At 41.7% G+C, this 17044-nt stretch overlaps 1 protein-coding gene across 9 annotated transcripts in view; it reads left to right on the top strand.

Moving 5' to 3' along the window:
• Window positions 1-17044, top strand: part of LOC140492081 (ras-GEF domain-containing family member 1C-like) — a 227913-nt gene that overhangs the window by 147505 nt on the left and 63364 nt on the right. For 2 of the 9 annotated variants that reach the window (XM_072590771.1, XM_072590766.1), the window contains exon 1: window positions 4680-5724. The exons of 2 other annotated variants lie outside the window; for them this stretch is intronic. The gene's annotated coding sequence lies outside the window, so the exon portion shown is untranslated. Of the gene's footprint in view, window positions 1-3743; window positions 3780-4679; window positions 5725-14766; window positions 14909-17044 lie in introns of those variants that run through there. 5 more of the 9 variants (XM_072590769.1, XM_072590768.1, XM_072590776.1 and 2 more) reach the window with 5 other exon arrangements.

The raw sequence follows: 17044 nt of genomic DNA, 5'->3' as shown, positions 1-17044 counted from the left end.
AGTATGCAGTCAAAATGTACTAATCTGATCTAGAGAGGTAGATTTTCAGTTCACTGCTGGCTAAATGTGTCCAAACAAAATCTTAGATTTTCCTTTCAAGCCCTTTTTAAAACAAAGACTCATAGAGCTGTACAACATGGAAACAGACCCTTCAGTCCAACTCATCCATGCCAACCAGATATCCAAAATAAATCTAGTCCCATTTGCCAGCATTTAGCCCATATCCGTCTAAATCCTTCCTCTGCATATACACATCCAGATGCCTTTCAAATGTTGTAATTGCAGCAGCCTCCAACACATCCTCCGGCAGCTCATTCCATACATGTACCACATTCTGCATGATAAAAGTTACCCCTTAGGTCCCTTTTAAATCTTTCCCCTCTCAACTTAAACCTATGCCCTCTAGGTTTGGACTTCCCCATCCTGGGGAAATGGCCTTATCTATTTACCCTATCCATGCACCTTATGATTTTATAAACCTCTATAAGGTCACCCTGGAGCATCACTTCTGATGCTCCAGGGAAAGTAGATTAGATTAGATTACTTACAGTGTGGAAACAGGCCCTTCGGCCCAACAAGTCCACACCGCCCCGCCGAAGCGCAACCCACCCATACCCCTACATCTACCCCTTACCTACACTACGGGCAATTTAGGATGGCCAATTCACCTGACCTGCATATCTTTGGACTGTGGGAGGAAACCGGAGCACCCGGAGGAAACCCACGCAGACATGGGGAGAACGTGCAAACTCCACACAGTCAGTCGCCTGAGGCGGGAATTGAACCCAGGTCTCTGGCGCTGTGAGACAACAGTGCTAACCACTGTGCCACCGTGCCGCCCAAGTAGCCCCAGCCCATTCAGCCTCTCCCTATACTCAACCCTTCCAACCATGGCAACATCCTTGTAAATCTTTTCTGAACCCTTTCAAATTTCACAACATCCTTCTATAGCAGAAGGACCAGAATTGCACACAATATTCCAAAAGTGGCCTAACCAATGTCCTGTACAGAAATAGCATGACCTCCCAACTCCTATACTCAATGCACAGACCAATAAAAGGCAAGCATACCAAACATCACCTTCACTATCCTATCTACCTACAACTCCACTTTCAGTGAACTAAGAACCTACACTCCAATGTCTCTTTGTTCAGCAACCCTCCCCAGGACCTTACCAATAAGTGGATAAATCCTGCCCTTATTTGCCTTTTCAAACTGCAGCACTTCACATTTAGATTAGATTCCCACAGTGTGGAAACAGGCCCTTCGGCCCAACAAGTCCATACCAACCCTCTGAAGAGTAACCCACCCAGACCCAACTCCCTCTGACTAATGCACCTAACACTATGGACAATTTAGCATGACCAATCCACCTGACCTGCACATCTTTGGATTGTGCGGGGAAACCAGAGCACCCAGAGGAAAGCCACGCAGACACTGGGAGAATGTGCAAACTCCACAAAGGTAAAAACAATGACTGCAGATGCTGAAAACCAAATACTGGATTAGTGGTGCTGGAAGAGCACAGCAGTTCAGGCAGCATCCAACGAGCAGCGAAATCGACGTTTCGGGCAAAAGCCCTTCATCAGGAATAAAGGCAGTGAGCCTGAAGCATGGAGAGATAAGCTAGAGGAGGGTGGCCCCGTGGCCCAACATTTCAACTCCCCCTCCCACTCTGCCGAGGACATGGAGGTCCTGGGCCTCCTTCACCGCCGCTCCCTCACCACCAGACGCCTGGAGGAAGAACGCCTCATCTTCCACCTCGGAACACTTCAACCCCAGGCCATCAATGTGGACTTCAACAGCTTCCTCATTTCCCCTTCCCCCACCTCATCCTAGTTTCAAACTTCCAGCTCAGTTACTGTCTCCTTGACTTGTCCGACCTGCCTATCTTCTTTTCCACCTATCCACTCCACCCTCTCCTCCTTGAGCTATCACCTTCATCTCCTCCCCCACTCACCCATTGTACTCTATGCTACTCTCTCCCCACCCCCACCCTCCTCTAGCTTATCTCTCCATGCTTCAGGCTCACTGCCTTTATTCCTGATGAAGGGCTTTTGCCCGAAACGTCAATTTCGCTGCTCGTTGGATGCTGCCTGAACTGCTGTGCTCTTCCAGCACCACTAATCCAAACTCCACACAGACAGTCGCCTAAGGCTGGAATTGAACCCAGGTCCCTGGCACTGTGAAGCAGCAGTGCTAATCACTGACCCACCGTGCCACCCCATTTATTTATCTAAATTAAATTCCATCTGCCGCTTCTTGGTCCATTGACCCATCTTATTCTGTTGTATTCTGGGGTAACCTTCTTTGCTGTCAACAACACCTCCAATTTTGGCATCATCTGCAAACTTACTAAACCAATTCCTCCAATGTTTGCATCTAAATCATTTATATAAATTATGAAAAACAGTGGACCCAGCACCCATCCTTGTGGCACACCACTGGTCACAGGCCTCCAGTCCAGGTCTCCACTACTACATTCTGTCTTCAACCTTCAAGCCAGTTCTGTATCCAAATGGTTAGTTCTCACTGTATTCATGTGATCTAAACTTGCTAACCAGTCTACCATGGGGAACCTTGTTGGACACCTTACTGAAGTCAAACAGGTCAGTAAATTTGAATAATAAACACAAGCTAGGTTGTGATTGCAATAGGATTCATGAGCTCAGGGCATTGACTGTATAAGAATCATATCATTAAACAAAACAAAAGGAACCACCAGTAATAAGTGAGTTCACATATGACAAATAAAAAAGCAACATGATAAATCCACTTTCCACTCAGTAGAAATGAATGAAACTGAAAATACAAAGTGGCATTATATTGATATTGTAATTAAATACTCCTTTGAAAGATTAATTATGACATTACTGTGCTAAAATCTGCACATAAATAACAACAGTTAATGCTATTCATTAAATATTAACATCTTTAATATATTGATTCTTAAGACATGAAATATGTCATGTAAGTAATTTGACAAATAACACTGATAACATGACTACATGTCTAAGCATGACATTTTTTCAAGCTAATAACATGCTATTAATGCTCGGGTATTTAATATAAGGCATTGACAATATGAGGGAAGTGTAAAACATTTAGATTTATTGTTAGACACGCCAGTGAGCTTTTGCAGCATTGTATTATATTTCAGGTCAAGGATTATAGTTGATTTTGCAATGCCAAGTACAAAATAATCTTGCAATATTTTAGAACCAATTTTGAAAAAAAGCTATTATTTCATTTGTCACTTGGAAATAGAATTACGATATCTATCGAGAGTGTGGAGCTGGAAAAGCACAGCAGGTCAAGCACCATCCGAGGTACGGGAGAGTCGACGTTTCGGGCAAAAGCCCTTCATCAGGAATTTCTGATGCTGCCTGACCTGCTGTGCTTTTCCAGCACCACCCTCTCGACTCTATCTCCAGCATCTGCAGTCCTCACTTTCGCCTATTGCAGTAACTATGACTAGTAAACATCTGAAGGTGTTGGCAGATCTAAGCATTTTGTAGCTGAAAATAAAAAGCCGATAACTGAGTATATTGTGCAGTAATTACAGTTATTAAATCTTTCTTGTAAAATACCTCAAGTGGCTAGTTGGGAAGAGAATTGCTAACTTCATCCTATTAATGTTGATAATTTTTATTGGTAGCTTCATGCTAGATTTACAACTTAAAGTTTTTACATGACTGTCTTCTAAGAACATCTTCTTTGTCCAAATCTTATGTTTCCAACAGCACACAATCAAAATAAAGCTTCAAGAATAATTAAAGGTAATTGTCCCTGCACTGAATTTTGCGAGTGCGAAATGTGAGCACTGTTCCAAAGACGACTCGAGGGCATTCAAAATCTCAAAGGAAGATGCCTGCAATTTGTAAAACTCTTATTTATAGCAGTTTCAATATTTGCATTGTTTCTAGGGAGCGACGAAAGAAGTTGAAGCTTCGTTAGGGATACTTTTCTGATTTAACCGTTCGTTCCACCAATGCTGAATGCTGTGCTTTTTCGAGCACTTTCTGTTCAGCTTCAGTTTTCTGCAATCCTATTTTTTTTAAAGATACCGTATTTCCCTTCGTTACTGTTATCTCTACTTAAAACTCCTGCCAATCAGATTTAAAACACAATTTGAAACAAAATGTATCCTTGGTCTGTAAGAAAATAGCAGCCCACAAGTTGACCTAATGACTATTGGTCGTTCATCACTGGGGTCAGCACGTGGAAGTTACTATATTCAGATTTCATTTTTGTAAGTGGCTTGAGACTAAAGTCGGCACTGATAGTGTGACTCGAGTTTCCTCTCCTATTAACATAAATTGATCAGAAGAAAAATCCTCTTCTCTGCAATATGAGAAATGTGTTTTTGTTTACTTGAAATTTCTACTGCAGTTAATATTGTGTCAATATAATTTGCAAAATACAAATCAATATTTGGTTAGTTTTATGATTGTGGTCATAATTATAAAGCTAGCTTCTTATTTTTATACACACCTACAAAGGTACTGATCAGCTGAAGTAACCGCTTAAAGGCTTTGAGGCTGAGTGAATGATTCATCCGTCTGTTTCTCGCACTGAGATCTGAGCATGTGCAGATGTCTGCCGGGAAAGGAAATGGCAGTGTTAAACTTTAATCAAACAGGCACATGAGATTTACTTACAGATCTTTATGTAGATCATTTGCTCTGAGTGAACACTCCGATATATTCTTGTCTAGTTTGAATGAAATTCCCAATTGCTTTATAAGGGAATAGTATAATTTAATACATTGGATTTCACGAAATTACCAGGATAATTCTCGCAATTCACACATTTTCACTTCGCGATAGCAGTTTGCTGTATGTCTGGCATACAAAGGTGTTAAAGCAACTGAAATATTGATTTATTCATAACAACTGCTATTAGCCCAGAAAATCAGATACCATTTTGTGGACAGCTCCTGATTTCATCTATTCTATGGGAGTCTGGCCCAGCCATTGAAAACAGTGCTTTGGGATAATCTGTTTTCGCCTGCCTTTCACTCTGCAATTGTGCTGAGATGTGTGTGTGCGAGACAGCCATTGTGAAGCAACCTTTGCCCCGAAGGCATGAGCTAATTTGAATGCATGCTTCAGTAGTACAGCAGGCAGTGAGGGAAGTCTGTGTGGATTGCCAGCTGATGGTGTGGGGAATAATTGCACCTGCCTTCGAAGAGACAGTCAGCAGTTCCAAGCTATGGACTATTCAGCGGCGCGATCTCTTTGTCAGCTACCGAAAGGTCGGTCGTCCTTTCAGCACCCACATGTGAATATCTCTGCTTTAAGGCTGTGTGCATAGGCGAGAAGACCAGCCCCGAGTTTAACCCTCCCTTCCTGGTATCCTGTTTCAGAGATCTGCCTCGTCGCTCATGCAACTCAGCTGTCTCCTGGAGGTGTGTTTGTTCATTCCTTCTTCCGCAAATTTGAGCTGCTTCTACTTCCATTGTATTAAGTAAGCCATTTTAAGCATTGCTGGGAGATTGAGCACTTTCTCATTCTCCCCATGTAGAACGGCAAGTTGAAGAATGTGAACCCAAAGACTGTTAGAAAACAGGATCGTCAGCGTTAAACAATCGGAGCCCTTAATAAACAAAACTGTACTGGGAACTGGATCATTCTGTTCAGGAAGCCTCATCAGAGGATTTGTTAGTACAGGTACACCTAAAGTCGACTTTACTACCTGACTTTCGTCATTGCCACAACTACGGTAAGAGTTTACAGGGAGCATTGAGCAAATAGATAAGCAGCAGTTTTAATGGTTAATGTTGTAATTACTCCCTGTTGGGAGACTGTGTGTGAAATGTAAGTTGTTACGGGAAGAAATGTTGACAGAGCTCCAACAAGAACTGGAGCCGTAGGATGCCATTGTAGGTAGTCGGAATGTTGATGGACTGGGTTGCTGCAAGCTGCCACTCCATTCCTGCTGTGACCGAATCCTATTTTGGTTCTTTGAATTTTCTGCCTTCTTGTTGAATTTTTGCGCCCTCTTCCTCGTCTTATACGGATACGGTTAGAGTTTGGCTGTTTGTTCCGCCGTTTGCTGTGATTTGCTGTTATTCCTTTGGCACAAATCAGAACAGTACATTTCCGATACAAAGTTTTAAGTGTGAAGGTGTATATTGTGCGCACTGCACACCCCACATGAATGATCTCCCGCAAAACATTCAGTTAGAACTTTGGTTTCTATTCGATTTAGTTTACCGTGTTGAAAGAAATTACAGGGTTAGACCAATAGTGTACTTTCATAGCAACAACTATCACGAATCTTCTCTTAAATTCATGAATGCGACATTTTTGACATATGTTCATCATGTTGAACTGGTTTAATAGAATAACGGAACCAAAATAAGACTTCCCCATTTTGATTCATTCAGATCAGCGTATTATTTGCAACCGTGAGCAAAAAGCAAGGAGGAATCTGTTCAGCTGCGGGACATTGACTACTTTTTCACTAAATGCACAAATGCCTTTTAAAATGAAAATCAACTCTTAATAAAATGTCGAAATATGCGTACCATTGAAATCCTTGAGGGAGAAATGTGCACGGGGTAATAAAGATGAAAGCTAACATAAAGAAATGCAGCCAGTGGTCACTATGGAGATCTAGGTCAAAGGCTGCTGGAATTTGCCGCTGAATTTACTCAAACATCAGCCTCTTAAGATGTAGACACTCCAAATTTTGAGTATTTCAAGATGAGAGGTGTTCTATCGATTTTATTGGTCAACCATAGTCAACACTCAGCTGAATTTGAACGATGTTGCATTGTCATTTCTTCATAATATTCACTGGGATTTGCAGAATAATCTCAGCACAATTTTCTTCTGACTTTTTATTCCAAATCTGTGGGCAACCTTTTGCCATTATTGCCATCAATGAAATTGTTTTAGTTCCATCTAATAATTTGGCCTATTAATGTAATATTTCGGTATATGAATAGGAAAGGTTTGGAGGGATGTGGGCTAGGTGCTGGCAGTTGGGACTAGATTGGATTGGGATAGCTCGTCGGCATGGAAGAGTTGGACCGAAGGGTCTGTTTCCGTGCTGTACATCTCTATGACTGTGACTCTATTACACAATAATATTATACAAATCGGGTAGTTGCATGGTTCAGTTAAATATTATTTTATTAGTTACAACAGACTTTTAATATTTATTTTAGAAAGCAATTATGTGAATGACCATTTCAACAATATTGTGGAAAAAATAATTCACATAGTATAATTAGTTTTATACCTAAAGTATATAATGAAGAGTAATTAAATTGGATGAGTTATAATTTTCAAAAGGCTGACTGGACTCAAGTCATTTTCTGATATAAACATACAAGAGCAATGATTTGCCAATTTCATGAAGATTTGGAATTTAATTAAGAATAGAGGAGGTTGATGATGATCTCAACTCTTTGATGACTTTTCTCCCTCAGTCTGAAGGAATGCTTTTATCTATATTTTGTCACTGTGTAAGACATCCCTTTTCTGAATATTGTGCCGCAGCAATATATGTTTTTGGTTATGATTAGCTGTAGGAATAAAATATCTAAATGAAACCTGTACGATCTAACTAAATTCTGATAGACAAGTGTAGAATTGGTAATGATTCCTCTAGTTTCCCAACTCTCTTACATTTCTTGAATTTTCCTTTATAAAATAAGGAAAGGTGTCAATAGAATTCAATTTTGTGAGACTTACCATAATGAGAGAAATAAAAATATTGGAACCATATATCAATGTTTTTTTCTCACTGGCCAGCCTTACAAATATTAACGATATAGTAAAGAAGTGAGAAGATTAATGTTTAATGTGTGAAATTTACAATGTTAATGTTATATAAATCTTACACCCCTTGCTGATGTTGGTTTGATTGTCCGGTTTCATAACTGAGCTTAAGCATTCAAAATGAGAAGAGTACCTGTGGTGACAGGTGGCAGTTGCTTCTATAAACTGAAGCATGAGATGTTTGCAGTTTGGACTCTGCATAAAGGGTTTTGTGATGCCTCTGCAATAGCTGAAGCCATGTCTGATGATTTGGAGCCTGCCAGTGCCTGCACGCTTTCAGTTATCATCTTCAATCTTTGACGAGCCTAACGAGTGAGTAAAGATATGCAGTTGTCTTGAGAGGATACTGCTTCATAAAAATCTGGAATGGATAAAGTATTAAAAGAAAGAAAAATGAAAAATAATCCACAATGAAAATCCAATGAATATGCTAAGCAATTCACTATAATTTAGTCAAACAAAGAAATAGTTGTATGTTCTCCACAAATATGCCCAATGGGAGAAAAGATAGAGGACATGAACAATTCACCATTTTATTGTACAATGTAGTTAGACTCAAAATTATTTTAAAAGTTTATCACATCTTTCCATAATACTTTTAAAATAATTAGCAAATTCTATAAAAAAAATTGCTTTAAAAATCTTCTTGATGAAAGTGGAGGTGCCGGTGTTGGACTGGGGTGAACAAAGTTAAAAATCACATAACACCAGATGAAAATGTGATATATTTCTAATCCACAATAAGTTTGGCTCAGAATTCTAATTTTGAGAAGGAATACGTTGAACAGTTCAGATTATTTTGAGTTCCAATTTCATTATTTTCTCAAGCAGCTCTTTCTGCTTTTCGATTGCAATTCAGCATTAATTATAGTCATAGTATGGTTTCTATCTTGAATTATGTCACCTTCCCCAATGGGTGAGAATTCAGATTGGTCAGTTATCTACATAGGGGGAGAAAGAACATTGTGCAATTATTCTAATAAATATATATATTAAAATCTATGCATATGTAAAATATGTCAATACTGGAAATTTACATTCTTTTCAGAGAGAAAGGCATCTTCAGTAATATCAGTTTAGGTCAGAGTTTAATTTTGGTCCTTTCGGTAAGAAGTTGGCCATTCAGTCCTAGGAGGAAGTTGAAAGCAAAATAATGACTGGAATTCCCTGAATTTGTCTTTAGTATTTTAATTGAAAGTGTGCTTCAAACATAATTTCTCTTATGGCAGTGCCAGCAAATCACTCTGAGGACTTTGTCCTATTGCATGTGTCCTTGGGCTAGTCAGAGATGTCTGTCCTCATGCACTACAATCAGATTTACAGTTGCAGTCAAGCTACCCTTGTGGTATGTGGTGTACTACAATGCTGCCAGGGCACTCAGCAGCCAGCAAGGAAGTAACATTTAATGCAATGAATCATGGATAAGTGATTTTGTAATGAAACTGGATGTCTAAAATTGGTTCCATGAGTATTTGGATTACAAATTAAGAATCTTAATCATTGCTCGCTGATTCAACCGTTAATAAAAGTGTGACTGACATTCTAATAATTGAAATCTATTTTAGTACACAACTCCACCAATTTCCATTCATTTACATATTTTCACCATATTGAAGCTATTGCAAATCTATTGGACAAGTTGACAGATCAGCATATTGTAGTTTTTCAATGTTAATCTGTTTGATCAACAGGGAATCCTATTCAAAAGGAAAGAATATCAGCACTGTACAGAACACTGGGCTCAATCTTACATTTTATTGGCTAAGTCTGTTTTCTGTTGATTTTTCTTTTGCCCATGAGTGAAGGACTTATCATTTGAGGAGCAGTTGAAGATTCTGGGTCTATACACACTGGAGTTTTGAAGGATGGTGGAGGATCTGATTGAAACTGACAGAATGTACAGAGGACTGGATAGAATGGGAATGGCGAAGACATTTCCACCACTAGGAGAGACTAGGACCTGAGGGTATAGCCTCAGAGTGAAGGAGCAATCCTTTAGAACTGAGATGAGAAGGAATTTCTTCAGCCAGAGTGTGCTGAATCTGGGGAATTCATTGCACAGAGAGCTTTAAGGGCCAAGTCATTAAGTGTTTTTAACGACAGAGATAGATAGGTTCTTGCTTAGTAAGGAGATCAAGGATTACAGGGAGAAGGCAGCAGAATGGGGTTGAGAAACATATCAATGTCGAGAGTGTGGTGCTGGAAAAGCACAACAGGTCAGGCAGCATCCGAAGATCGGGAGAATCGACATTTCGGGCAAGAGCCCTCATTCCTGATGAAGGGCTCTTGCCCAAAACATTGACTCTCCTGCTCCTCAGATGCTGCCTGACCTGCTGAGCTTTTCCAGCACCACACTCTTGACTCTGATTTCCAGCTTCTGCAGTCCTCACTTTCTCCTGAGAAACAAATCAGCCATGAACAAATGGCGGAGCAGACTCGATGGGCTGAGTGGCCTAATTCTGCTCCAGTGGTCTTAAGATTACTGCCACAGACCTAGTGAATTTTCGTGCCATGATTTACTAAACTCACCTCATTAACTTTCGTATACATCTATGGCACCTGCCAAATCTGATTCCAGCCCAATCTTGGGGCACATTGTTCCTGCAACAACTCGCTGCTGAGCAGATAGCCAAGAATTTAACAGTATTCCTTGTGCCAGTGCTGTCTGTAAAAGCCTGAATTGTAACCAAGTACACCCTGTCAGTCTAGTTCTGCCCTATATACTTTCTGAATTTTGTCCTGGACAGTTCGAGAAGGGGAAATTGGCATCCTGCTTTGCAGAGTTGAAAAGTCTGGTGCTGGAAAAACACAGCAGGCCAGGCAGCATCAGAGGAACAGGAAAATCGACATTTCGGGCATAAAGCCCCTCTTCAGGAATTAGGCTGGTGTGCCAAGCGGGCTGAGATAAAACGTAGGGGGTAGGGAATTTGGGGGAGGGGCACTGGGAATATGATAGGTGGAAGGAGGTGAGGGTGAGAGTGATAGGCCGGGGGGTGGGGGGGGGGGAGGCGAAGAGATCGGGAAGGAGCTTAACCTACTGCAAATCCTCTTGCAAGGATGCCTACCTTGAAGAAGCTCTCCTCCTCCCTCTACAAGGGTCTTCTTCCCGACCTCTCTGCCCCCACCCCCTCTCCAGCCTATCACCCTCACCCTCACCTCCTTCCACCTATCATATTCCCGGCACCCCTCTCCCAAATTCCTTCCCCCCTACCTTTTATCACAGCCCACTTGGCACACCAGCCTCATTCCTGAAGAAGGGCTTATGCCCGAAACGTCGATTGTCCTGCTCCTCTGATGCTGCCTGGCCTGCTGTGTTTTTCCAGCAACACACTTTTCAACTCTGGTCTCCAGTATCTGCAGTCCTCACTTTATCCTGCTTTGCAGACAAGGACTAGAAGATCCTCCAGGATGGGGTGGTACTCTGCATGGCTGTGCACAAATACAGCCACTCCAATGTTCCATGCATGGTGATCGTCGTCAAAACACTGATCATGGCATTGACTTCAGATTTCAGAGGTCTGTGATGCAGGTGTGCCTCAGAAGCCCCCACAGCCAGAAAAATAATCAAGAGGGAAGACTGGTGCAGCGGCAGGATTTCCTCTTGCCCCAGGGCCAACAGTGAAAGCCACAATACCAGGCAATGCCAACTCACTCCGAGTTTGCCACCTGGGTTAAAACAATCTCTCAAATGGCTGAAAGAATGCTCAGCACTGCATGAAGGTCAATGACCTTCTTCACTCTGTCAGGTTATATGTCCCCATCTGACACATCGCACTCACTCTGTCTCTGCTACTCCAGCCAATTTCCAGCAAGTCGCATGCTGTACCATCCTCCCTATTGCCTGCAACATTGTCCATCACTTGCTGTCACCCACCCAGCCTCCAGCAATGCTACCCCTGCACTGCCCACTCACTCACTTGGGACACATCCCCACCTGCACCACAATTCTAGTTGTGGCACCCAGTTTCATCTCTCTTAAATCCTGCACCATTCTCATTCAAGGAAGAAAGAAGCCGCCAGTAGGGCAGAAAGACTCAAGACGGGTAGTGGGCTGCCTGATATTTGTCTCCTTGCCCACTATGAGGAGAGCATCCTGACTCTAACTGTCCCAACCAGCTAACTGACCATTTCTAAGCCCCTAAACTAATATCAGAGCCTGCACTTGAATTATTGTGCCAAGAGCCCTTGATCTGTGTCTTGACCGAGGATTACTCACAATCATATCAAGCTTCCTTCTTTTGTGTTGGCAATAACCAGTAAGGCAAGTTGGAAGTAATGAGCCTCATACCTCTGGCAGAGAAGGTTTACTCTTTGGAACCTGAAAAACGGTCATTAGACTCCAAACATTAACAATGTTTTCTCTACACAGATGCTGCTAGACTTGTTTCTCCAGAAATTTCTGTTTTTGTTTCAGATTTTCAACATCCATAGTTCTTTGTTTTATTTTAAAATTTTTAGGGGATTTGACAGTGTAGATGTGTAAACGTTGTTTTCCCTTGCGGGAGAGTCAAGCACAAGAGGGCCTAATCTCTGAATAAGGGGTGACACATTTAAAACCGGTGGGGAGCAATTTCTCCTCACAGAGGATAGCACGTGGGTGGCACGGTGGCACAGTGGTTAGCACTGCTGCCTCACAGCGCCAGAGACCCAGGTTCAATTCCCGCCTCAGGCGACTGACTGTGTGGAGTTTGCATGTTCTCCCCGTGTCTGCGTGGGTTTCCTCCGGGTGCTCCGGTTTCCTCCCACACTCCAAAGATGTGCAGGTCAGGTGAATTGGCCATGCTAAATTGCCCGTAGTGTTAGGTAAGGGGTCGATATGGATGCAGGGGTACGGGTGGGTTACGCTTCGGCAGGGCGGTGTGGACTTGTTGGGCTGAAGGGCCTGTTTCCACACTGTAAGTAATCTAATCTAATCAAATCCATGGAATTCTTTACTGCAGAGGACTGCCAAGTCTGTGCTGTTAAATATGTCCACTGCTAATATAAACACATTTTTAATCAGTAAGTGAATCAAAGGTCTTTGGGAAAAGGCAGGAAAGTGCAGTTGAGGATTTTCTGATCAACTTGAATGGTGGAGCAGATTCAATGGCCTGAAAGTTCTTCTGGTTTATTGCTGCAACTGGTATACTTACTCGCCTTTATTAAGGACAGGGAGATTGTGCTGGAACTGTATAAAAAGTTGGTTAGGCCATAGCTAGAGTACTGTGTGCAGTTCAGGAATTCACATTATAGGAAGGCTGTGATTACACCAGAGTGGGTACAGAGGAGATTTATCAAGATGTTGTTTGGACTGGGAAGTTTGGATAAACTGGAGTTGGCTTCCTTGAAGCAGAGGAAACTGAGGGAAACATGATTGAGATCTTTAAAATTGTAAGAGGTGTAGACAGGGTGGAAAGGAAGGAACTTTCCCCTTGGTGGAGGGATCAATGTCTGGGGGATATAGATTTCGGGGCACAGCATAGGAGGTCAAGAGAGGGTACAAGGGAAAATAGTTTCTATCAGAGAGAGTGTTTGGAATCTGGAACTCTCAGGTAGAGGCAAAAAACCCACATACCCACATAACATTTAAGCAGAATTATTTACATGTACACTTGCAATGCAAGGGGCAAGTGTTGGAAAATGGGATTAGAATAGTTAAACTGTTTTTGACTGGCGCAGACTTAATGGGCTGAAAAGTATTTTGCTGTGCTATAGACCTTTATTAAAGTCATTTGGTGCAATTGGCATGCTGAATTCACTAGGTACCTGCTCTGATTTCCAGGTTCAGTCGTCTTGATGTCCAGCTGGTTTTGCACAATAGGTAAGGTAGGAAGTTAAATACTAATAAGGCAAGTTGTGCCATTAACATGGCATTTAGCACACAATAATCTCCATTAGTTGGCAACTCATTGCTGCCTTGTGAGAAACTCACCACGCTGCTTGTCAAAAGCATAAAAGATGGAGCGACCTGCTTTTGATGTAGAGACTGATTTCCCCAACTTACGATTCTGCTACAAATCTCACGATGGTAACATTGCTCAGATCCCACCCATTACCTCCACCCACACTCCCCTCAAGTACATTTCATGCACTGAGAGCAAAGGACAAATGTAGTAAGGATTGGTGCAACTTTACTGTAATAAACAGTGACTGAATAATCAAATATTGGAAAAAAGACAAAGTACTTCAGATGTGAGAATCTGAAATAAAATGTTTTGACATACTCAGCAGACAAGACATGTGGAGATAAAATGAAAGTTAACTTTTCAGCTTGATGACTATCAGGCTTGAATGAAATGCTGAGTATTTTTCTGTTTTTCGAACAAACATCAGACAAGGAAAAATGTGAAAAGGTATCACTCACTCCATTCACTCATTCATGTGCAACCATTAAGTAGGGGAGGAAGTTGAGAGAGACGCAAGAGATCAGATCTCCTCTAATGCCCTATGACATTGGTTTGGATTACTGATTAAAATATAATATTGTACCAAGTCAGTAATCATAACAAGGAAGCAAACTGCCCAGTGAAGGAGCTGCTTATGGTTAATTAATCCCCTTGTGGAGTTCTTTGAACAAAGGAGCAATACTTATTCTTGTTTGTTTTCATTAAACTTCATAATTGAACAATTCCTGAGAATGTTGATTTTTAAATTAGAAAAAATGATTTGCATTCTCATCATTAATTCAACAGTCAGAGAAAAAAAAATCAGATTCCTTTCTCAAACATAATTTATATAGTTTTTCACATTTGATGAAATATCGGATATTCAACTTCTGTCTAACAAAGTTACTGCACTACATCAACATATTTTGTATTAACTTTTATCACTACACCGGCAATTATTATTATTACAAATATACCCAAAGTGATCTTTTACTCTTCTTAGGCAGTCCCAAAGGATCAAGGATGTCTTGTTTCCATTCTGATTTTATTGGGATTGATTGCCAATCATTTCAATGTGCTATCTGCAGACTTTGTCACGTATGAGACAAGTGCTGTTTGAAGGGATGGAGTGATGGACAAAAACTATCCTTCGACTCTCGATGAAGTTCCTCCACCACTGGAAGGAGAAGGTTTCGGAGTATCCCTGAAACGATCTTCCCTGTGGAAGACAGCAGAGTGACTCCACTAAAGGTATAGCAATCAGGCTGGTCTCCTTGCTTGCTTGTCAGAATCACAGCGCCCCCACGACTCCTCGGCATGCGTTGTTCTTTCCAGTTGAAGAACAGGAGGTTATTCAGCTGTGCCAAGAGTATAGCTCTGCTGTGTTTCATAAGCTTTGCTGTTTTCCAGTTGTCAAATGGCCTCACCAACTTTGCTGTAGATCAAGGGAATATCAAGACTCAACCAGACTGGATTTTGAGAAATGGAGTGAAGAATGTTTGAGACGTAGACAGACAGAGTCTTGATTGAGGAGATTTTCAAAATGTTTTCTCTAGCAACTGCTGATTGTATCCCTGTACGTGATGAGCTCCCTTCCATGCTTGTCTCTTGGTGGGGTGAGTCCTTGACGGATTGGACCTTGATAATTTTTGACCGTGCTGAAGAAACCATATATGTCATTGGTATCCTCAAGTTGTTGGATCTTCGATCCTCTTTCTACACACTTTCTACTCTTTGTTCTTTGTCATGCATTTTATGTAGTACCACAACCTTTAACTACTTGTGATAATGCTGCTTTTCTCTTCTCCTGTAATGGCATTTCCAGTCAATGAAAACTTAGTAACAACTCTCGGTTAGATACTGTATTTCTTGGTCACTTTCATCAAACCAGCCATAATGTTTCCTTGTCGAGAGAAATCTTTGTAGATTTTTGTTTTGGTAAACTTTAGGCTCATCATGGCTCCTGGTGGCAGGGGTCTGACAGGTAGACAGGTGCTGACTGATTGGGAAGGGCAGACCTGGTTGGATTTTTGAGGCCTTCGAAATTAATTTTCCTGTGGTATTACTTCTGTTGCCTCTCATTTTGGGACCAGACTGACGGAGATGGTACATTTTTAAATAAATATTTCAGAACTTGGCTTAAACTTACAAAAAAACTCCATAGTATTGTTGTAAGCATTTTTAAAATTCATTCACATGATTTGGGACTCATTGGTTGCGCCAACATTTTTTGCCCTCCCTAACTGCCCAAAGGATATTTAAGATTAAATCACATTGTTGTGGGTCTGGAGTCATAGAGTCATAGGGATGTACAGCATGGAAACAGATCCTTCAGTCCAACCTGTCCATGCCGACCAGATATCCCAACCCGATCTAGTCCCACCTGCCAGCACCCGGCCCATATCCCTCCAAACCTTTCCTATTCATATACCCATGTTAATGCCTCTTAAATGTTGCAATTGTACCAGCCTCCACCACTTCCTCTGGCAGCTCATTCCATACACGTACCACCCTCTGTGAAAAAGTTGCCCCCTAGATCTCTTTTATATCTTTCCCCTCTCACCCTAAACCTATGCCCTCTAGTTCTGAACTCCCCGACCTCAGGGAAAAGACTTTGCCTATTTACCCTATCCATGCCCCTCATGATTATGTAAACCTCTGTAAGGTCACCCCTCAGCCTCCGACGCTCCAGGGAAATCAGCCCCAGCCTGTTCAGCCTCTCCCTATAGCTCAAATCCTCCAACTCTGGCAACATCCTTGTAAATCTTTTCTGAACCCTTTCAAGTTTCACAACATCTTTCCGATAGGAAGGAGACCAGAATTGCATGCAATATTCCAACAGTGGCCTAACCAATGTCTTGTACAGCAACATGACGTCCCAACTCCTGTACTCAATATTATGACCAATAAAAGAAAGCATACCAAATGCCTTCTTCACTATCCTATCTACTTGTGACTCCATTTTCAAGGAACTATGAACCTGCACTCCAAGGTGTCTTTGTTCAGCAACACTCCCTAGGACCTTACCATTTAAGCGTATAAGTTCTGCTAAGATTTGCTTTCCCAAAATGCAGCACCTCTCATTTGTCTGAATTAAACTCCATCTGCCACTTCTCAGCCCATTGGCCCATCTGGTCAAGATCCTGTTGTAATGTGAGGTAACCCTCTTCGCTGTCCACTACACCTCCAAGTTTGGTGTCATCTGCAAACTTATTAATTGTACCTCTTATGCTCACATCCAAATCATTTATGTAAATAACAAAAAGTAGAGGATCCAGCACCAATCCTTGTGGCACTCCACTGGTCACAGGCCTGGATTAGTGGTGCTGGAAAAGCACAGCAGTTCAGGCAACATCCGAGGAGCAGGAAAATCGATGTTTCGGGCAA

The sequence above is a fragment of the Chiloscyllium punctatum genome, chromosome 20, assembly GCF_047496795.1.
Source record: "Chiloscyllium punctatum isolate Juve2018m chromosome 20, sChiPun1.3, whole genome shotgun sequence".
Taxonomy (NCBI): Eukaryota; Metazoa; Chordata; class Chondrichthyes; order Orectolobiformes; family Hemiscylliidae; genus Chiloscyllium; species Chiloscyllium punctatum.
The sequence above is the reverse complement of the archived record's forward strand: the minus strand, read 5'-3'. Positions and strand labels throughout refer to the sequence as shown.